Below are 24,171 nucleotides of genomic sequence, written 5' to 3' on the forward strand. Positions count from 1 at the left end.
ACTTACCAGGGGAAATCTCCACCTGCACCTCTCCTATATTTTCTATGGGGAGAGCTCCAAATATGTAAGTTTACTACTTGCTGGCAAATATGAGAGGGTACAATATTCTTACTTCGAAAAGGAATTATGGTAGACTATCAAAGTGTATTCATGTACGGTTGAGGAATACTGTGCGATGACAGGAAACAGTTTCAATGGAGTTTATAAACAAATGATCATTTTTTTAAAGCCACATATCTTTGGCATATAATTAAATCAATACAAGCTTAATTTGTCCCTATGGATTGATTACTACACCTAAAAAACATTATAATGAAAAAGGCATGAAGGTTTTATTACAGGTATGCCTCTCCTGCCAAAATGACCCAGCCAAACGCCCTGGGGAGACCTCCAAAGAGATTTGCATGATTCATTCATTGATTAAGAAAGTTGTTTCACCTTGCTGTGTCTAAGTGAGTAAATCCCTCTTTTGCGTTATCATCTTTCATTTTTTGCTGGCTGGTATTGCTGGTTTTGAACTTTGCTCACTGAGACACTTCTGTCCAATCCACAATGTGTATGCTGTGAATCCTAAATTATGGTAAAGTTGTCTAAATCCCAATTGACATATTAAACTGTCCTGTCACCCTATAGTATTTGGTGCAGGAGAATACACCAGTGGCATGGGAAAAGTAAATATCACCTGTAGACTGCAACACATGTGGTGCCATCCACTAGGCTGATAATGAAAAGTATGGCTTCAGTCTTGTATGTGTAACCAGACTACTGCAGGTTTTAACCTGTAGGTAAACCTGTTGCAAAACCCTCAGTTGATGGGAAAGAACACCTCTTCTAAATATTGAATAGCTTCCCCTAAGTTAGCTTTGTAGCTCACAAGATAGACTGCTTTGTATTTATTTTATTTTTGCTCCAGAAAGGGCTGTAGCCATCCTGTGGGAAAAAACTAAAGTTCAGAATAAATTCATAACTCTGCTATCCTTGGTTTGGGACAAGCTACCAGACTATTTGTAAAGTCCATTACTTTAGTACAATTTTAATTCAATGCAGAAGTTTAATTTTTTAATAAATATGTAAGAAAAGCAGCTAACAAAAGTTAGACTTTGTCTGCCTGAACGTCCAGTAGACTAATTAGAATTATCCTACCAGGAGTTGGACACTGTAAGTGCTTCCCCTTAATGAGGTGTGAAACCTGATCCTAAAGCAGAAACAATGACTTAGGTCTTCTCGCAGGAATGTCTGGGTGTGGGGTATGTACCTCCTGTCAGCTAAGGAAGGGCAGTTGGGAAGGCTCAAGGAACTAACTAACTCGACAAGAACCTGGATGAGGTCTTCTCATTCATAGCTAACTGTGAGGGAGGTCCCAGGGAAGAGAAGACTTTGGGGGTCATTACAACATTGGCGGTAAAAGCCGCATACCGCCGTGCAGAAGACTGCCAACACACCGACGCTGAATTCCGCCACGGTCATTATGACCCAAAGGCCGGGATCCGCCTAAATCTAGACACCCACACAAGTCCACCACACCAAAGGTCAGTGATAAACTGGCAATAACAAATCCTCCCCCGTCACGCCAACAGGAATACACCCACACTTTCACGACCCACGAATCCACGTGGCGGTCTTTCAACAGCGGTATTCCATTGGCGGTAGACACAGCTGCGCTCAAAATACACACACATATACAAAACACATCCACATTGGACAATTCGAAATACACACACCTGATACACATACACACACCACTCCCACACACCCAATACAATATAAAACACAAACCCACACGACAACAATTGCGACAGAAGGCCAGAGAGAGACACCATCAGAAAGAACAATAGCATCCACAGGCACTCAACACCACCACCCACATAGCATCCACGCACCTCACACAACACACCTCTAAAATCACCCCACACATCACAACACACACCACCCCACACATCACGCACACCACCCCATGGCACGGCAAAGACACCCCAGGTTCTCTGAGGAGGACCTCAGGGTCATGGTGGAGGAAATCATCCGGGTAGAGCCACAGCTATTCGGACCACAGGTGCAGCACACCTCCATAGCTAGGAAGATGGAGCTATGGCGAAGAATAGTGGACAGGGTCAACAGAGTGGGACAGCACCCATGAAATAGGGATGATATCAGGAAGAGGTGGAATGACCTACGGGGGAAGGTGCGTTCCATGATCTCAAGACACCACATCGCGGTACAGATGACTGGCGGCGGACCTCCACCTCCTCCCCCACAACTAACAACATGGGAGGAGCAGGTCTTGGCGATTCTGTATCCTGAGGGCCTCGCAGGAGTAGCTGGAGGAATGGACTCTGGTAAGTCAACTCTTTACTATGACATCCCCACCCTACCTGCATGCCATCACATACCCCCACCCTCGCCCTCACCCCATCACTCCTACTCCTCACATATGTCTCAATATCACAAACCACCCATCCCAACACCAAGCCCTGCATGCAACACCAAAGCATGGACACCCATCACCAATGCATGGCCACTGCACATACCCATACACCCCCCTAAACCATCATCACACAAGGTCCTACACAGGAATGCAAGCACTGGGGTACAGGGTCACCCACACATTGCACACCATGGCACATACAGATGCAATAATCATGCCTTTACACCCCTGCAGGACCCCTACCCAACGTCACCGGACAGGAGGGTCCAGACATGTCCCCTCCACCACAGAAGAGGCCCACAGTGATGACTGCAGCTCTGTCCAACTGGATCTAGATGACCAGCCCGGCCCATCTGGGACCTCAGGACAGTTGGTTCCACTCACACTGGCACAGGCAACTACAGAGCTTGCACCCTCTGGAAACATCAGCACAGCACCCACCCAGCGGGCCCATACCTCAGTCCCCAGGACACGTCAAGCAGCAGTGTGTCCACCACTACAGGGAACCCAGGATAACCCACCACCCCAACAACACCAGGGCCTGGGGGCAGTAATAGTGGGCACACAGTTCAAGGGACAGAGGCCCAGGAACACAGGGGAACTGGGAGGGCTGCTGTGCGACAGGGGGAGGAGAGGCCCAGGGAACCCACTCTCCACGAGGCCCTCTCCAACATCATGGGAGCCTACCATTATTCCCAGGAGACAATGGCAATGGTACTGGCCAAGTTTCAGGCGACCGAGCGGCTGCAGGAGGAACAGTATTTGGGGTTCAGGGAGGAACTCAGATCCATCAATTCCACCCTGGGCACCATTGTAGGGGTGCTGAAGGAACTCGTCAACACCAGGAGGGACACTGTGGCACAACAAGGGGCCCCTGATACTAGCCTGGACAATGAACTGCCCACCACCTCCGCCGGCGCTAGTGGGCAGGAGGCAGCACCACAGGACCATGACACCAGCACCCCAACCCATTCCGATGGGGAGCCACCCTGCAAGGGGTCCCTGATATCCAGGACAAAGACAGAGAACAATGCCAAGACCCCTGCCAAGAAATGAGACCACCCTGATTGTCATCCTTTTGTCCCACCTTGTCACCCTGTCCATCCTTAAATTGCCCCAGCTCCACTTCCTATGCCCCTTTGGACAATGCACCTGTGAGACTAATAGACTGGACTCTGCCATGGACATTCCTCCACCATCACCCCTCACCATTTTACAACCCCCTCCAATATTGAGCACTTAAATAAACACCGTTAAAGCACAAAACAATCAGGAGTCTGTCTGTGATTTCGAAATAGTGTATTAGCAATTACAGTGCCAAAATGTTCTTTCAAATGGAATGTCAACATACCTATGTCACACAGCTCTAGTCCATGAGGAAACAAAGTAGATGTCACACAGTGGGACCCACATCTGTGAAATCGTAAGGGAAAGTGACAACTCAGTGACCATACACTGGGTGAAAATATCAGACAGTAGAGAGGTAGTGGATTAAAATCAGATGTAGCAGGCAGTGTTGTCTTCTTACCTGTGTCCCACTGGAAGTATTGCATGATCATTGTGTTCCTGTCGTCGATGTCCTCTTCTTCTGCTTCCTCGTCTTCACTGTCCACAGGGTCCACAGCTGCCACAACACCTCCATCTGGACCATCCTCCTGCAGAAAAGGCACCTGCCGTCGCAAAGCCAGGTTGTGAAGCATACAGCAGGCCACGATGATCTGGCACACCTTCTTTGGTGAGTAGAATAGGGAACCACCTGTCATATGGAGGCACCGGAACCTGGCTTTCAGGAGGCCGAAGGTCTGCTCTATAATCCTCCTAGTTCACCCATGGGCCTCATTGTAGCGTTCCTCTGCCCTTGTCCTGGGATTCCTCACTGGGGTCAGTAGCCAAGACAGGTTGGGGTAACCAGAGTCACCTGCAAATGACGAGGGACAACTGTTAGACACACACTGACTCACAGGGACATCCACAGACCCAGACAACGATTCCCACTGATTTGGGTCCAGGTGCTCACCTAATAGCCACACCCGGTGCCTCTGGAGTGCCATCACATAAGGGATGCTGCTATTCCGCAGGATGTAAGCGTTATGCACTGAGCCAGGGAATTTTGCATTAACATGGGAGATGTACTGGTCTGCCAAACACATCATCTGCACAATCATCGAATGGTAACTCTTCCGGTTTCTGTACACCTGTTCACTCCTGCGTGGGGGTACCAAGGCCGCATGTGTCCCATCAAAGGCACCTATGATGTTGGGGATATGTCCCAGGGCATAGAAGTCACCTTTCACTGTAGGCAAATCCTCCACCTGAGGGAAAATGATATAGCTCCGCATGTGTTTCAGCAGGGCAGACAACACTCTGGACAACACATTGGAAAACATAGGCTGGGATATCCCTGATGCTATGGCCACTGTTGTTTGAAATGACCCACTTGCTAGGAAATTGAGTTCTGACGGGATGGCGTATAGCTGACATCAGGTCGGGCTCCAACTGGGCACACAGTTCCTGGATTGTGGCACGATCAAGCCTGTAGGTGATGATCACATGTCTTTCCTCCATTGTCAATAGGTCCACCAGCGGTCTGTACACCGGAGGATGCCGCCATCTCCTCACATGCCCCAGCAGGCGGTGCCTACGGAGGAGAACAGCGAGCAGATAGTCAACCAAACTCTGAGGTACGTAAACACAGCTTACTCTGAAAATATTCATAAATCTAAATTTGCCTGTATGAGTGGTTAGGCAAGGCCTAGGTATGTGTGAAGCAGTCAGAAATAATGCTATGTGGGCCCCTGAAATGGTGGCTGCCTGACCTGTAAAGTGGGACAGGGGGATATGAGGTAATAGGCGTTGTACACTGTCGCGGTAGGCAGTCGAAATCCGCGGCGCAATTCTGCATTGGTTAACATTGGGCCCTATGGGTCCCAGGAGCCAATGACGATGTACACCGGCGGTGACGGTACGCACCGCCACGGATGTGACCGCCATTTTCTATCTGTTCAATCACTCAATACCTGATCTTCGACAGGAGAGGACCTACACTGCAAGTGCTGCTGTGACCTCAGTCTTGAAGTGACAATGGCTCGTGTGTCTGGGGAAAGGGCCCCTGCCTTCAGCACGGAGGAGTTGGAGAAACACGTAGATGGGGTCCTCCCCCAGTACACGCTACTCTACGGTCCTCCAGACAAACAGGTAAGTACACTGTGAGCATGCTGTATGTGCAATGCCTGTGTGGAGTGGGGTGGATGAAAGATAGGGGGGGTGAGAATGAGGCGTGCATGAAACGACTGTGAGTGGATGTGCGTCATGGCAAGGGTAGGGATGCGGGCCAATGACTATGACGGTGCAGTTGGTAATTACTTCTCTTTTCCCTTGTACAATTCCTGTAGGTCAGCGCAAACCAGAAGAAGGACATCTGGCGTGCCATCGCCAAGGAAGTCCGGACCCTGGGGGTCTACCACAGATGGAGCACCCACTGCTGGAAAAGATGGGAGGACATTCGCCGCTGGAGCAAGAAGATGGCGGAGGCCCAGCTGGGGATGGCCTCCCAATGTGGGAGGGGTGCCCATCGCACCATGACCCCCCTGATGTTCAGGATCCTGGCGGTGGCGTATCTGGAGTTGATTGGGCGCTTGAGGGCATCACAGCAGCCACAAGGGGGTGAGTACACTCTCATTCTGCTGATTCAGCGCACATTTTAGGTGTCTGGGTGGGGGAGGTGGGCTGTGGGTTCCCCTAGGCCAGGGCGAGTTTGCTAGTTAATTCCCTACTTCAGGCAGGCCCTGTGGCACCCCACCCCACCTGTGTACAGTGCCAACTACACCTAGTCAGGCTCCTGTGAAATCCATGTGTGCAGAAATCGGCCATAGCCTTGTAAGCCATGTCCCAGGGATTGAATAGTGGACCCCGAGTGCGTGGCATAGTGCAGGGGGCTTCTGTGTCTGTCGTGTCCGCCAACAGTAGCGGTATTGCATGCACTGAACATGTCTTTCTTCTGTCCCCCCCCTCCTTTTTGTTGTCTCCCTGTACTTGTGTGCATTAGCATCATCAGGCGGAGGAGCAGTGGCACCGGAGCAGGAAGGAGCTGCATCCCACATGGCCCTGGAGGGCGAGGCTACGGACTCCGAATTCACCAGTGGGACGGAGGGCGAGGTGAGCTCCACGGCGGGGACAAGAGCTGACACCAGCGAGACGGACTCCTACTCTGATGGGAGCTCTCTTGTGGTGATGGCCCCATCTGTGACCCCGCATCTACAGGTTCAGCCGCCACCCCCCCACCAGCACTGCCCTCCCAGCAGCCCCTCAGCCTCTGTGAGGGTGTGAGTGGAGATGAGACTAGGAGGGAGGAGGGAGACGAGGAGGAGGGGACACAGTGGAGGCAGTGGATGTTGGTGTGCCTGCATGTGTGTGATGCTTGCATGAGTGCCTGTGGGATGTGGGGTGCTTATGTTTGCCAGAGCTTCCCTTGTGTGTTGAGGTGTGTGCATGCTGGTCTGATGGTGTGCTTGGGATAGTCTGAGGTACAGGGAGGGGTGTGGGTCTGGGTGGAGGAAGTTGGAGGGGGGAGGCGAGAGACAGGGACAATGGCTGCCATCAGTGCTGAGGCCAGAGTCTGAAAGGCTCGCTGAAGGGCAGCCTGACCAGAATGAATGCCCTCCAGGAATGCATTACCGTGTTGCAACTCCCTTTCTACACCCTGGATGGTATTCACAATGGTAGACTGCCCAACAGTGAGTGACCTGAGGAGGTCAATGGCCTCCTCACTGAGGGCAGCAGGGGTGACTGGGGCAGGGCCTGAGGTGCCTGGGGCGAAGGAGATGCCCACCCTCCTGGGTGAGCGGGCACGGGGCGAACGCTGAGGGGCTGCTGGGAGGGCGGTGCTGGTAGGGGAGGTGGCGGCTGTACCTGTAGAAGTGGGGGGCACAGATGGTGCCGCCACCCCAAGGGAGCTCCCATCGGCGGACGAGTCTGTGTCGCTGGTTGGTGATCTGGTGCCTGACGTGAAGCTCCCCTCGCCCTCCGTCCCACTGGTGCATTCTGAGTCCGTGGTGTGGCCCTCCATGGCCATGTGGGATGCAGCTCCCTCGTGCTCCGGTGCCACTGTACCTCCGCCTGATGATGCTGATGCACAAAAGAACAGGGAGAGCAAAAAAAGGGGGGGGAACGACAGAAGAAAGACAGGTTGAGTGCATGGCATACCGCAACCGTTGGCGGACAATACAGACACAGCAGCCCCCTGCACTACGCCGTGCTCCTGGCCTCTACAAATGCAATTCCTGGGATCTGGACTACATGGCTATGGTGGACATCTGCACACATGGATGCCACAGGGGCATGTATACCTGCACTTGGCACTCTACTGCGGTGGGGTGGAGTGCCACATGGCCTGCATTACGGAGGGGCCTAGCCTATGGAAGTCGCCATGGCCAAGGGAAACCCACAGCCCTCCTCCCCCACCCAGACAACTCCACTGCGCGCAAAGTCCCCCGAATGATAGTGTACTCACCCCATTGTGTCTGCTGTGATGCCCTCAAGCGCCCATCCAACTCAGGGTAGGCCAACGCCAGGATCCGGAACATCAGGGGGGTCATGGTGCGACGGGCACCCGTCCCACGTTGGGAGGCCATCCCCAGGTGAGCCTCCGCCGTCTTCTTGCTACAGCGGCGAATGTCCTCCCATCGTTTCTGGCAGTGGGTGCCCCGTCTCTGGTGGGCCCCCAGGGTCCGGACTTCCTTGGCGATGGCACGCCAAATGTCCTTCTTCTGGTGGGCACTGACCTACATGACATGCACAAGGGAAGAAGATAAGTCATTACCAACTGCACCGTCGATGTAAGTGTCCCCCCTCCCTACCCTTGCCATGTGGCACATGCATTCACATGCATTCATGTTCCCTGAGCTCTGCCCCCTTCCCTCTTACAACCAGCCCTCTCCACCCAGGCCTAGCCCATACAACGTGCTCCCTGTGTACTTACCTGTTGGTCTGGAGGACCGTAGAGTAGCGTGTACTGGGGGAGGACCCCGTCTACTAGTTTCTCCAACTCCTGAGCAGTGAAGGCAGGGGCCCTTTCCCCAGATGCAGCAGCCATTGTTGCTTCCAGACCGAGGTCACAGCAGCACTTGCAGTGTAGGTCCTCTCCTGTCGAAGGTCAGGTATCGAGTGATTGAATAGATAGAAAATGGCGGTGACGTCCGCGGCGGTGACGTCTGCGGCAGAGCGTATCATCAACTCCGGCGCACTTGTTCATTGGCTCCTGGGACCCATAGGGTCCAATGTTAACCAATGCTGCATTGCGCCGCGGTCTACCACCGCCTATTGCGATGGTGTGCAACGCCAGCGCAGTTACCTCACAATACCATTGTCCCAGTTTAGAGGTCAGGCAGCCGCCATTTCAGGAGCCCACATGGCTTCATTTACTTCTGCGTGACACATAGCTAGGCCTACACTCAACACACATACAGGAATGGTTTTGTGTTTGGTGTCGTGTTCTGTGTATCTGTGGGTACATACCTGGAAATTTGATGACTATGTGGTCGCTGTTGTCCTTCCTAGGCACCGTCAGCTGGGAAAATTGAGAAGATGGCGGAATCCTATGGTGTGCCGACCGCTGGTGGACCTGTTGACAATGGAGGAGAGACATTTAATCATCACCTACAGGTTTGACTGTGCCACTATCCAAGAACTATGTACCCAGTTGGAGCCTGACCTGATGTCACAAATCCGCCATCCCACTGGAATCCCCCCTGACGTTCAGGTGCTGTCAGTGCTCCATTGCCTTGCAAGTGGGTCTTTTCAGACAACGGTGGCCATGGCATCAGGGATGTCCCAGCCTATGTTTTCCAACGTGTTGTCCAAAGTGTTGGGTGCCCTGCTGAAACACGTGAGGAGCTACATCATTTTCCCTGAGGTGGAGGATTTGCCTACAGTAAAAGGTGACTTCTATGCCCTTGGACACATCCCCAACATCATAGATGCTATTGATGGGACCCATGTAGCTCTGGTCCCCCCCCCACAGGACTGAACAGGTGTACAGGAACCGGAAGAGTTATCATTCGATGAATGTACAGATGGTATGTTTGGCAGACCAGTACATCTCCCAGGTAAATGCTATGTTCCCTGACTCAGTGCATGACGCATACATCCTGCGCAATAGCAGCGTCCCTTATATGATGGGTCAACTCCAGAGGCACAGTGTGTGGCTATTAGGGGACTCTGGTTACCCCAACCTGTCCTGGCTACTGACCCCAGTGAGGAATCCCAGGACCAGGGCAGAGGAACGCTACAATGAGGCCCATGGGTGGACTAGGAGGGTGCTCGAACGCACCTTCGGCCTCCTGAAGGCCAGGTTCAGGTGCCTCCATATGACAGGTGGTTCCCTATTCTACTCACCGAAGAAGGTGTGCCAGATCATCATTTCCTGCTCGATGCTTCACAATCTTGCTTTGCGATGCCAGGTGCCTTTTCTGCAGGAGGATGGTCCAGATGACGGTGTTGTGGCAGCTGTGGAGCCTCTGGAGCCTGTGGACAGTGATGAGGAGGAAGCTGAGGAAGACAACGACAACAGGGAGTCAGTCATCCAGCAATATTTCCAGTGACACACAGGTGAGAACATTTTCATTTTTACCATTACATTCACTGTCACACGTCTTCCTCTATCCTGTGTGTAATTTCATAGCATTATTTGGTAACTGAGTTGTACCTTTCCATTACGGTTTCACAGGTGTGGTTACCAACGTGTGTTATCTGCTGGCATCCTTCAAGGACTTGTGATGTGTGACATAGGTATGTTGGCTTTGCAACTAGAAACGCATTTTGTCACTGTCATTGACGATACATTTTACCAAATCCCAGACTGACTCCAGATTTTTGGGTGGTTCAAGGGTGTTTATTGAAGTGTGCAAAAATGGAGGAGGGTTGTACTATGGTGATGGGGGACGGTGGAGGAATGTCCATGGCAGAGTCCAGTCCATTGGTCACACAGGTACACTGGCCATATGGGCAAAGGAAGTGGAGCTGGGGCAGTTAAAGTATGGACAGGGTAACAAAGTGGGACAGTGGGAGGACAATCAGGGTGGTCTCATTTCCTGGCGGGGGTCTTGCCATCTTGCTCTGTCCTGTTCCTGGATCTCAGGGACCGCTTGCGTGTTGGTTGTCCGTCTGCAGGGGGTGGGGTGCTGGTGTGGTGGTCCTGTGGCATGGCATCCTGTCCACTAGCGCCGGCGGAGGTGGTGGCCAGTTCATTGTCCATGCTAGTGTCAGGGGCCCCATGGAGTGCCACGATGTCCCTCAAGGTCTGCTGTATGTCCTTCAGCACCCCTACGATGGTGCCCAGTGCGGAGCTAATGGTCCTGAGCTCCTCCCTGAACCCCAAATACTGTTCCTCCTGCAGGCGCTGGGTGTCCTGAAACTTGGCCAGGACCGTCGCCATCGTCTCCTGGGAGTGGTGGTATGCTCCCATGATGGAGGATAGGGCCTCGTGGAGAGTGGGTTCCCTTGGCCTGTCCGCACCTTGTCGCACACAGCCCTCCCAGTTCCCCTGTGTTCCTGTGCCTCCGTCCCCTCGGCCGTGTGCCCACTACCACTGCCCCCTTGTCCCTGTTGTTGTTGGGGTGGTGGGTTATCCTGGGTTCCCTGTAGTGGTGGACACACCACTGATTGACGTGTCCTGGGTAGGGAGGTATGGGCCCGCTGGGTGGGTGCTGTGCTGGTGTTACCGGAGGGTGGAAGGTCAGTTTTGGGCTGTGCCTGTGCAAGGGGAACCGACTGTCCCGAGGCCCACGATGGTCCCGCCTGGTCATCAGGATCCAGTAGGGCAGAGCTGCTATCGTCACTGTGGGCCTCTTCTGTGGGTGGAGTGTAGTTGTCTGGACCCTCCGGTGTGGTGACGACCCTTCGTGATCCTGCAGGGGCATAAGTGCATGATTATTGCATGTGTGTGTGTCATGGTGTGCAATGGGTGGCTCACCGTGTACACCAGTGCAAGTATTCCTGAGGGGGGGCTTGTGTGATGATGGTTGGGGGGGTGTTCTGGGTATGTGCAGTGAGCATGCTTTGGTGAGGGGTGACCATGCTTAGTTGTGTCATTGAGGGCTTGGTGTTGGGATGTGTGGTTTGTGTTATTAGTACATTAGTGAGGAGTTGGAGCGATAGGGGAGGGTGTGAGGGTGGGGGTGTGTGATAGCATGCAGGTAGGGTGGGGGATATGATAGTTAAGATTTGACTTACCAGTGTCCATTCCTCCACCGACTCCTCCGAGGCCCTCTGGATGCATGATGGTCAAGACTTGCTCCTCCCATGTTGTTAGTTGTGGGGGAGGAGGTGGGGTCCGCCGCCAGTCCGCTGAACCGCAATGTTGTGCCTGGAGACCGCTGAATGCACCTTCCCCCGTAGGTCATTCCACCTTTTCCTGATGTCCTCCCGATTTCTTGGATGCTGTCCCACAGCGTTGACCCTGTCCACGATTCTGCGCCATAGCTCCATCTTCCTGGCTATGGATGTGTGCTGCACCTGTGAGCCAAATAGCTGTGGCTCTACCCGTAGGATTTCCTCCACCATGACCCTGAGCTCCTCCTCTGAAAACCGGTGGTGTCTTTGGCGTGACATGGGGTGGCGTAGGTGATGTGTGGGGTGGTGTATGTGTTGATGAGTGTGGTGATGTGTAGTGGTGTGTGGTGTTTTGTGCGTGGATGTTGTGTGGGTGATGGTGTTGTGTGCCTCTGTGTGGTGGGGTTGTCTATTCTGTGCTCTCTCTCTGGACTTCGTCTCTATTTTTTTGTCGTAGGGGTTTGTGGGTGTGTGTTTTATATTGTGTTGGGTGTGTGGGAGTGTTGTTTGTATGTGTATCAGGTGTGTGTATTTGGAATTGTCCAATGTGGCGGTGTTTTGGAGATGTGTGTGTATTTTGAGCACGGCGGTGTGTACCGCCAATGGAATACCGCGGCTGACAGACCGCTGCATGGATTCGTGGGTCGTAATAGCATGGGCGTGTTTCTGTTGGCGTGGAGGTGGAGGTTTTGTTTTCGCCAGTTTAACACTGACCTTTGTTGTGGCGGACTTGTGAGGGTGTCTGAATTTCGGCGGATTCTGAGATGTGGGTCATAATAGCTGTGGCGGGATTCCGCGGTAGCGGCGGTGTATTGGCGGTCTTCTGCACGGCGGTAAGCGCCTTTTACCACCAATGTAGTAATGACCCCCATAGTCTCTTTGGCACACCTAGTGTTCCTAACAAATTGCTGAACCGGGGGAAGGTCTCTGGTGGAGCCTCCCTAATCTCTGGGCGTAACACCCAATGTCTCAGTTGGATATGATGGTAGTGTTCTGTATCATTTATTTGAAAATTGTGTTTACAGTTTTCAAATGTCAAGATGTGCCAGTTGCGGAATAGATCAGAGATTTTCAGACAGCTACCATCAAAGGGTGTGGTCTTTGCTGCTGGTGGGAAAGTGGAGTTACAATGTATGGGTGTGTATGGTGAGGGTTAAGTGGTCCACTCAGCCATTTTATTGACTTCATCCCATGTTTCAGAGATGGTCTTATGGGGGTACTCAGGTAAGGATAGGAGGCAGTCCACTTCAGGTTTCTATAGCTGATCCAAAATGATCTGTCTGGCTATAGCTCTGTCTGTATCTAGCCAGTGTTTGTCTGATTCCCTGAGGGACCCCTCGGTTATGACCTTTAGTTAGCTTTGTAATACAGGTGAAAATCAGGGAGAGCCAGGCCTCCTGTCTCACTAGGAAGACTTGGGAGTTCAAACAGTAAGGGTATCTGCCTTTTTGCCATATAAATTGTGTGATGAAGGAGGGAATTGTTTTTATGAAGTCTCCTTCCAAGGCTACTGGTAGGGCTTGGATGAACTACAGGACTCTAGGCAACACCACCATCTTCATAGCATTAATGTGTTGCAGCCATGAAAGGTTTATGGGAGCTCAGCACCTAAGGTCAGCTTTTAATTGACACAGAAATGGGGCTAGGTGGCCTGATATAGGTTTGATAAATTGGTAGTCATTTTTATTCCCAGATGGGTAATTTATTTTTTCGCTCATTGAAATGGAGTTGAAGCAACTAGGGATTCCATATGTATAGTGGGCAGTGTCAAATAAAGGAGGAAGGATTTTGTGAGGTTAACTTGGAAACCTGCAACTTTTTTTAATTTACTCAGATCGTCCTGTAGGAACCACAGTGAGGAATTGGGTGTAGACAAAGTCAAAAGTAGGACGTCTACGAAATATATTTTGTGCTTAGTTCCTCCACACCTGAAGCCTTCGATGTCTAGGTTTGCACGGATCTGGGTGGCTAGTGGCTTTCGGCTAAGGGCATGTAATAAGGGAGAGGGAGGGCAAGCCTGCTGTCATCCTCTCCCCAGGGAGAAGGGTTCAGAACTAGTCCCATTGAATAGTACTCTAGATCTTGGGGCTGCATAATTTGATCAAATCATTTCAATGAATGGATCACAGAAACCAAAGTGTTTCATCATTAGAAAGAGGAAGGGCCAGTTCACTCTATCAAAAGTCTTTTGGCATTAAGCCTCAGTTGAACTGCCAAGATCTACTCTTTAGTGGCTTCCTCTATCAAGTGGATGCCTTACCTCAAATTATCATGAGTCTGCCCTTGATAAAACCTGACTGATCCAGGTAGATTACATATGGCATCAGGTCATCTAGTTGTGAGGCTAGAATTTTGAAGTAGGGCTTAGCATCTAAGTTCAGTAATGTGATGGGTCAATATGAGCTAAATGCTTGAGGATCTTTCACAGATTTTGGAAGAACTGTTACCACTGCTTCGTCCATGGTGGGAGTAACTGCCCCTGACTCCGCAATGTAATTGAACATCAAGGTCAAGTGTGGGACCAGCTTTGGCCTGAATGAGAATTGGGCTGTGAAGCCATCCGGTCCTGGAGCTTTATGGATTTTAATAGAATTAATAGCCTTGTGTACTTAATTGATTCTCCCAAAGCTTCATTTTGTGCTTTTGTCACTTGTGGAAGGTCCACTCTCTCCAGATACTCTATTTGTGCCTCTGTGTTTACTTGATCCACTGTGTAAAGTTTAGAGTAGAAATCTCTAAATGTATGTGCTTTTTCTGGATCAGATGTTGCCAGGGTTGCTGATTCTTCTAGGCTATCTCCTTTATGCTGTATTTCTCTTTTAATTCAAAATTTGCAAGCTAGATGGATGCCCACTTCACTACTCTGTAAAATGTGTGTTTTAGGTGCAGCATTGTGAATTTTCTTCTGTTGTTATAAATAGCATTGTTTCCCCCTTAGTACAGTGACCTTTCCCTGGAGGGCTAGCATCGGTGTCTCTTTATGGGTCTTTTCCACATGCTGTAATTCAAACTCAAGAGAGTTTTGCTCTGAGGCCCTTTGCTTTTTAAGAGAGGAGTTCAATGCTAGGCATTTTCCCCTAATGCATGCTTTAAACAAATCCCAAGTGTTTAAAGGAGAGGTGCTTTTCAGGGTATTGATCTGGAAAAACTCCATAATTGCCTTCCAAAGGTCATCACGAAGAAGCCACTCCCTAATCAACGAATTGAGGAAATATCAGCGGGGTGGAGATTTGATAGAGGGCCCTTTCCAGCCTCACAGAAACTGGTGCATGGTCTGAAATGGTAATAGGGAGAAGTGAAGCACCCCTAAGGTCGGGTCCCATGGCTTGGTTGATAAAGACATAGTCCAGCCTGGAGTATCAACGATGTATGTGGAAAAAGAATGTATAGTTATGTGCATTGGGATGGAGTGTTCTCCTATGAGGCTCGTGTTTTGGAAAGCCTGTTTAAGAGCCTTGGAAAACCTGCCAGTGGGTGATCTGTGGGGGTGAGTGATATCTGTCTTTGAGTGCCAGGTTGGGTTGAAGTCCCCCATCAAGACAATATCTACCTCCGCAAAGCCCCCCAACATACCTAGACATGAATGTATGAATGGCGCCTGATTAGAATTGGGTGCATAAGCAGTAGCAAAAGTGCCCCTCTGCCTCTTAGACTTCCCTTCACCATGATGATCCTACCCTCCATGTCTGTCTTTTAACCCTCTAGTTTACATTACAATGAGGAGTGGAACAGTAGGGCCACTCCAGTGTGTTTGGAGGAAGCCAAAGATTTGAACACTGGGGGTATGTCTTATATCTCAGCCCATGGTCCTCGTTTCTTGTGTAATGGGTTTCTTGTAATGCCACTATGTCATGGCATTTATCTAAAAGGTATTTCCATAACATTTGGGGCAGATTGAGGCCGTTAACATTCCAGGTAAGTATAGTGATCACCTTGGCAGGAGAATTGAACCCAAGCCCTGAAAGCTATTCTCTAAGGTCCTACTCGGCCTGACCTCCCCGAATCCCCCAAGGATCCAACCCCCCATCCATCTGCTTCTGTTAGCCCTCATCTCATTTTCTCTCCAGTGTCCCTAAGGGACCTAAAGAAGAGAGTCATCCATTTACTGAATGTAACAGAAAAATAGAACAACAAACATGTAATCAACCTAACATTTGGAGCTGGAAGAGTTATCTCCTTGAGATGCACTTTGAGCATAGAAGGTGAATCAGTCAAAAACTGCTAATAGTACTTCAAGATAACAATGTTGGTTAAGGCATTGTAACTTGCGTTCAAGTATTAAGCTTAAATACAAGGCATTTTTGTGTCATCTGTTTAGTTGTGATTGTTCCCCTCGCCCTCCACCAAGCCCCCAAAAAAGGATAATGACACTGGGTATCACATCAGTAGTATCTAGTATCCAGCATGCTGGCAAGGACGTTCTGGCCTTTTGCAAGTAGTGTCTCTTAAACATATTAATCATAAAAGAATTAGTATGTCTACGGCAAGTCAATGTTTCTTAGTATGGCATAGTCAGCATTGGGAGCGCCTGAGGGCTCTATCTGGAGAGCCAGTTGAGTGACCGTTGGAGTTGGCTGGTGTATTCTCTGGTGTTGGGGCTCTGGGGATTGGAAGACCTATTAGGTTCATGGCCACTGTGAGATCTGCATCTTATCATGGTTTGTTGTGAAGCTCGAAGGCCTGACCAAAGGGGTATGTCCATCGATATTTGATGTGGTCTTTCCTCAATTTGTCAGTGACTGGGTGAATTTGTTGGTACCTGAGTAAGGTCGATGGTGTAATATCTTTAAAGCGCAGACAGAAAGCTCCTTTAAAAGTAACTGTCTCCACCTTGTGCACACAAGATGTGGCCTCTTTAGTCTTCAAAGAGTGTAGTGTTGCTAAAATGTCTCTTGGGTGCTTCCTGTCCCTGGCTGGGGGCCAATCCCTTGGAGTCTATCAAGCTTGACTTCAGGTGAGGTATCACCCAAAAGCTCCTAGAAGAGGATGATCATGAAGGCCTCCAGGTCTGGGCCCTTGAACCCTCCTCCAGGTCTCTTATCCGGATGTTATTACAGCGTGATCTATTTTCAAGGGCATCACAATTAAGGATAGCTGCTTGTAGTTGTTATTGGAGCACACTAGATGAGACCTCCATCTGGCCAGTATGGCCTTCCAAATCATTTGTCTTGGATTCGAGGTTGAGCACATGGGTATCCAATGAGTCAATGTTCTTTTGGAGCTCAGGGAGTGTGCTATGTAAGTCAGTTTGTAAGGCCTCTAGAGAGGAGGTCAGGTCTGTTTTCAATTCCTCATGGAGCTCGTTCTTGAAGTCACATAAGAATGCAAGGAGATCTTCCTTTATAAGAGACATGCTGACCATGGAAGTGTGGACTGCAGAATGTTCTTGTGATTCGGCCGGGGTGAAATAATTAGATACCCTTCTTCTTTGGCAGCATATAGGCAAAGGGTGAGGGGTGGTAGACTGTCTGTGGCACAAATAGGAGGAGTGTTGGAACTGAGAGCTCTTGCAAAGGATCCCCAGTCAATATATTTCTGGGGGAGGGCTGAGATGTTGTTTCCTGTTTGTGGGAGCGATCCCGCTATGGTGTTAGATGACTGGAGCAAGTTGTCACTGATCACTAATGGTTCTAAAGCACATATCTTTGAGTGCTGCAGTCTTAGGTGCAGTCTTATTTCCCCTGTGCAGTGTCTCTCTCGCAACAATGTGTATTCGTAGTAGCTGTGGTTAAGGGAGCTCTATATTGCCAGCACCAAAGAGGTTGCCAGTGTCACTTCTAGCTTTGAGACCGCAGAACTAGCGCGTGATCCAGCAAGGTCTCTATTGGAAGTTCCATGAGATCTGTCCAGGGTGTCTTTCCTTCACCATTTAGCCGCTTTTGCTGACAGGAGTGGGGCTTGTTTGCACAGAAGGCTGAGGACAGAGGTGATGGTCCTAAAGCTTTCAATGTAGAAGGAACCCTGAGACCACCATTTTAAAGTCAGTAATTGTGCTCCTCATGTCCCCGGGCTAATAGTGAGCTGGGGAGTGCCCTAAATCATTACATTTTTAAGGCAGATGTAGCATCAATCATCCATCAGTTGGATGGTACTAAAAGAACTGCTTGCTAATAGGCAGCACATGTAATATTATCTCACCACCATTGGAAGGTCAGGCAAATGCCAGCAGTTTCCCAATGTTGGGTTTCGGTGTCCCTCCTGTCTTATCAGGCACACAGGGATTGCCCTCAGTTCCTTCGTGCCCCCAGTAAGTCTGTGGGTTCAATAGTGGGCTGCGGGAATGCTTGTGTTGCACTGGAGGCACTGGGTGGGGCCACATCCGCTTTGGCCCAGATTGTTCACTCACCGGGAAAGCAGTGCAACAATTCGGGGCACCCTCTCTGAGTTCACAATACTGTAGAGAATACTGTAGAGGCTCACAGTAGTGTTTTGTGAAGCTTCTTGTGGCCTATCCGGGATTCCTTCAATCGGTGAGCGATTCTGACCTGCGGCTTTGGTGCCACACCGCCATCTTGGCCTCCATCTCTCCTCCTCCATCATTACAAAATCCCCTTGATTAACATGTAATCGAGGTCTTCCAGGGAAAATTCTCCCCTGCAGTATCTTTCCTTTGACCGTCTGTGCTAACTTTGAACTGTTACCTCTCAAATTGCATTGGTTTTACATATTCTATAATGAAGTTATCATGGTTGCCCCCTCTCCCCTTAGAACATGTTTGGACTTCCAGTAGTCAGGAGAGTCAACAACAACCTCACAGCATAGGTTAAAACTTTAGGAAGACGTGGTCCTGCACAGTTTTCAGGCTTGCCTTCCTGGAGAATTTTAAGCTCCAAAAAAGAGAGAATAAGGGGGTTATTCCAACTTTGGAGGAAGTGGTAATCCGTCCCAAAAGTGACGGTAAAGTGACAGATATACCACCAGCCGTATTACAAGTCCATTATATCCTATGGATCTCATAATACGGCTGTTGGTAAATCCGTTACATTTGGGACGGATTACCACCTCCTCCAAAGTTGGAATAACCCCCTAAGTCTGAAGGGAGAATTCTTAACCAGATGAAGACATGAAATGTATTAGCTCAACAAAAGGACTTTGGCAACCATGAAATTTGAATGTTTCCACTCCGAGCTTTTCTCACCAAAACCAAACTGCTTCAGCAGGACTCGTCCAGTGTCTATTCAACTTCAGGAGGATGTCACTGGATAGAACCTGCAGCCTTACCCATCCATAAAAAAGACTGGGGGCTTGATTTAATCTTTGGTTGAGCATTACTCTCTGACAAATGTGATCTGCCTTATGACACATGCCATCGGATGTAATGCACTAATAAAGAGGGTGGCATACTTGTCACATCTATGATCAAGTAACCTTTCAACCAAACTCTAAATCAAGCCACAAGTCAGAACGTATTATCTTTGACCAGCACGACCCACTTTGAGTATACAACCTTTGCTTCATTGCGGTTGGCTGGAAATCATATCTATGTTTCGGTCAAACATGAACAGGCATGTGAGGTATGCTTGATTTTTTTCTTGCCACTTTTTGCCTTAAAACCTTTAAAAAGTCATATTTGTTAGTTCTTGTATTGAATTTTCGATGTATACAAGTTATTTTTATTATTAATACATTTTTCTGTACTTTTAAAAATTGACTGTAGGATTTTAATTGTGTCATGTTTTGTCTTTCCAATTATTTTTACTATTACTAAATACTTTCCACAGTATTACATAAATTAAGCGTGCCTGTCTATGCCATAGCTGCAAAGGTTGAACTCACTTTTATTAATTCAGCTTGTGTACTGGACGTAATAGGATTTGGGGCTTATTACTTGGGAAGGACTCACCTCCTCCCCAACTAATAACCTATTTTCATACATCTCCTCTATTAATTTCTCCATGTTACTTTCTCATCCTGCTATATCACAAATTGAACATTTGAAACACTAAACCAGATGACTCATGCATCTAAGCAGACCTTGTACACATTGTAGGATTGCAAGAGTGCAAATTTTATAATGATTACTAATGTACTAATCGTTGGTGAACTAACATGAGAAAACAGGTGACTTTTGTAAATTATCACCATAATTCATTTTGTTCCCTGTCTAAGCAAAGCTTCAGTCAAAATTGTAGTTATTTTCTGTTGCTCAATGCTGACAGAAAAGAGTGTGATTAATAGCTTATAAATGTGTAAACAGCTACCCCTAGTGGGTTGCTGCATCATGTCTTACAAGGTCAGATTTATTAAGTCATTACATGAGTTTGAATGTTCTATTGTTTGAAATGATCACTAATACGTGGTTTCTTCCTCGAGGATGGAAGTAGATGTTGCAAACCGAAACGTTTCTTCCTGAGAAGAAAAGTTTAGACAAGATGGAACAATGGAGTCACAGACGAGACGGAAGAGGAAAAGTTACTGTTATAATTGTGCCCTAGTTAGTATTGTCATCAACGTATTTTTGATATAATAAATGGTCATTTGGCTGAATCATAAACCACCCCATGTACTGACCAATCATGGACTTTTCAAGATTTGATTTAACGATCTTTCATCTTTTTTGAGGAAGGATTCTTCTTCTTCTTCATTCTTCATTCGTGGGTCGTCATTTTAGCGATGTGGGTTTAGATGTTGATAGGCCCGATTCTCTGAAGACTTACCTAATGGTGTCCCCTTGCTGAAGTAGACTGCATGTTGTTGATCTATGAGTAATGAATGAAATTGCATTGTTATATGTGCCTCTTTTGCTTTGCAGGTACTGTAGTGTAGCCATTTTTAATATAGCTTCATGCACGTTAATTTAACATACTAGGCCGCTGTGCACTTTGCCCTAGATACATTTTATTCAGTCTTGCACTGTTATTTTACAATAACCAGATTTACGGTCTTGTTTTAATTTCCTCCTATCACACTGTTTAGCTTAGTTCAGCACTGTGTTCTCAAATAATGCATTCTTTATCGCCCTGTGCTTCGGTCAAGGCTACAGTCTGGTACATTGCCGGTAAACGTGGTAGAAGTTTAGTCTCCAGTATTCGTAGAAAATACACATCTTTACGTAGGGCCATTTTCTTAGAACATCTGCGTGTTAGTTATAAAAACACTTCCTAGTCCTAGTACACGTCAGAGGGAGATTCCGGCCAGGAACCTACAACTAGATGCTGACTGCCCAGTTGCAGATGCTGATGCAGATTACAGGCCTTTGCTCAGGTTTGAGAGTTGATGTCCTCCCGGGGGAACCTAAAAGGCAGGCTTAGAGGTTCACATGCTGTGCTCAGACTATAACTTAGAGAGAACATAATCTAGTGGCACTATGATAGCCTTATTCTTGTGCTTCACTCTCATCGTTACTATTTCAATCCTATTGTGTTGTGTAGTTCTGGTTATTGCAGCTCACGCTTTGCTATCTAAAATGCAGTTGTTTTATTAAATCAATCTTTAAAACTTAAACTGCCTTTGTCATTTCTATATGAGATCGTACTGTGTATGAGAGAACCGGTTGTGACCTGAGTGACCACGACTTCCCTGGGAAGTGCTAAGATGTCATGAGCTCGGCTGCCCAATTGTCTCTTCCCTTTGGGAGAGATGAGGCACTGCTAGTTAGCCGGAGCAAAACCGGATTTAGAGTGAAAAGGGTCCTTCACCGTGGGTCAGACTTAGTCCCCCACACTGTGAACGATGTTGCCGCTCAAAATCCAGTAGTCTCATTAGGATAATGGGAGCCTACGCAACAGTACCAGCTGCAACTTATAGTTTAATTGCTGCATAATAACAATGTTTTTTTAATAATAACCTGAGCAAGTGTGATTTTTCTAAATCTGTGTTTCTAAATTCTTTTTACATGAAGTCCAACATGTTAATGCTAATGTGTGGTTAGTGAGGGAATTTAACTTCACATGCTCATGATTCATAGTGATGATATATTTTGATCTTTTGCCCTAATGTATACGTTGCCTTTTTTGCCAATCTTCGTGTTATTAATCAATGTTATGATACTTGATATTATTTGTTTGATTGCTTTGATTAAACTCAGATATATAAGACATTCTAATCAGCCATTATTGATTCTATATACTTATCATTTTTTTTAAAGTTATTTTCGTGACATTAGCATTGTTAATATAGAAAATAAATTCACAATCCTTCTTAATAAACTAGTGTGGTTATTGTTTGATGTTCAGATTTTTGAAAATATTGACTATTGTTGATGATTATAGCATCCATTATTGACATCCCCTCAAGCCTATGCCACGTCAATCCATTGGCCTATAGCGCAAAACCCACTATTCAGTTTGAAGTGATAGCTAGGATTTCTTCGCGCTGCAGCAGGATCTATTCAAAAACTGTGTTTTTTTTAGTAAGTTTAGTAGTAGTGCAGTAGGACTACTAATGTACTATAAACTGCTATTCATAAACCTACATGAGGATATTTAAGCCTCCGCCACCAATATCTTGTATGTGCTGAGGTCTCCACCCTGACTAAGGCGATCTCTACTCACATAGTTATACGTTTTAATAACAAATGTGGGGACACAGCAGCAAGTATCTTAGAAAAGGGGAACATTTATGATTAAATGGGAGGGTTTAGAGAGCAGGAAGGAGTGACTAATGGGGGGCCGTGGATGGTGTTAGCGAGGGACATGCACCTACCCACAAAAGAGGAAATAAATATTACTACACATAAACTGAAATGTAACTGTATTCCAGCACAGATCTGGAGTAACTCCAGCACCACACCTGACCAGACACCTAATAAAACCACAGAAAGTAATTGAGACAAGAAATATAAATAGAACGCCATAGGAACTAATTTTAATCATCTTTTTAAAACTTTTTAAACATATAAATGAAACCAGTTTAATGAAATCGCACATAAATAAAACTTAAATATTGATTTAATATAAAATGTGTTATTTTTTAATGTAAACAACAATGTAACTTTACTTTTAAAAACATGTTTAGGTTATTTAAATTTAGTTCTATACACAACTTCAAAACAATTTGGTTCGTAAATAACTGTAGGAAAGTACCATCTTGCCTGGCATGTTACCCCCATATTTCACTGTATATATGTTGTTTTAGTCTATGTGTCACTGGGACCCTGCCAGGCAGGGCCATAGTGCTCATAAGTATGTGCCCTGTATGTGTTCCCTGTGTGATGCCTAACTGTCTCACTGAGGCTCTGCTAATCAGAACCTCAGTGGTTATGCTCTCTCTGCTTTCCAAATTTGTCACTAACAGGCTAGTGACTAAATTTACCAATTCACATTGGCATACTGGTACACCCATATAATTCCCTAGTTTATGGTACTGAGGTACCCAGGGTATTGGGGTTCCAGGAGATCCCTATGGGCTGCAGCATTTCTTTTGCCACCCGTAGGGAGCTCTGACAATTCTTACACAGGCCTGCCAGTGCAGCCTGAGTGAAATAACGTCGACGTTATTTCACTGCCATTTACCACTGCACTTAAGTAACTTATAAGTCACCCATATGTCTAACCTTCACCTGGTGAAGGTTGGGTGCAAAGTTACTTAGTGTGTGGGCAAACTGGCACTAGCCAAGGTGCCCCCACATCGTTCAGGGCAAATTCCCTGGACTTTGTGAGTGCGGGGACACCATTACACACGTGCACTATACATAGGTCACTACCTATGTATAGCGTCACAATGGTAACTCCGAACATGGCCATGTAACATGTCTAAGATCATGGAATTGTCACCCCAATGCCATTCTGGCATTGGGGGGACAATTCCATGATCCCCCGGGTGTCTAGCATAGTACCCGGGTACTGCCAAACTGCCTTTCCGGGGTCTCTACTGCAGCTGCTGCTGCTGCCAACCCCTCAGACAGGTTTCTGCCCTCCTGGGGTCCAGGCAGCCCTGGCCCAGGAAGGCAGAACAAAGGATTTCCTCTGAGAGAGGGTGTAACACCCTCTCCCTTTGGAAATAGGTGTGAGGGCTGGGGAGGTGTAGCCTCCCCCAGCCTCTGGAAATGCTTTGATGGGCACAGATGGTGCCCATCTCTGCATAAGCCAGTCTACACCGGTTCAGGGATCCCCCAGCCCTGCTCTGGTGCGAAACTGGACAAAGGAAAGGGGAGTGACCACTCCCCTGACCTCCCAGGGGAGGTGCCCAGAGCTCCTCCAGTGTGTCCCAGACCTCTGCCATCTTGGATTTAGAGGTGCTGGGGGCACACTGGACTGCTTTGAGTGGCCAGTGCCAGCAGGTGACGTCAGAGGCTCCTTCTGATATGCTCTTACCTCTCTTGGTAGCCAATCCTCCTTCCTAGGTAGCCAAACCTCCTTTTCTGGCTATTTAGGGTCTCTGCTTTGGGGAATTCTTTAGATAACGAATGCAAGAGCTCACCAGAGTTCCTCTGCATCTCCCTCTTCACCTTCTACCAAAGGATCGACCGTTGACTTCTCAGG

General features: G+C 48.1%; 1 long non-coding RNA gene across 1 annotated transcript in view; it reads left to right on the forward strand.

Annotated features, from left to right (window-relative positions):
* LOC138274330 (uncharacterized) overlaps positions 1-21,193 on the forward strand; it is a 76,106-nt gene extending 54,913 nt beyond the window's left edge. The window contains exon 3 of the long non-coding RNA XR_011200372.1: positions 20,074-21,193. This is a non-coding gene — a long non-coding RNA (uncharacterized lncRNA). The remainder of the gene's footprint in view (positions 1-20,073) is intronic.
* Positions 21,194-24,171: the final 2,978 nt, after the last annotated feature.

Source organism: Pleurodeles waltl, chromosome 2_2 (genome assembly GCF_031143425.1).
Source record: "Pleurodeles waltl isolate 20211129_DDA chromosome 2_2, aPleWal1.hap1.20221129, whole genome shotgun sequence".
Lineage (NCBI taxonomy): Eukaryota > Metazoa > Chordata > Amphibia > Caudata > Salamandridae > Pleurodeles > Pleurodeles waltl.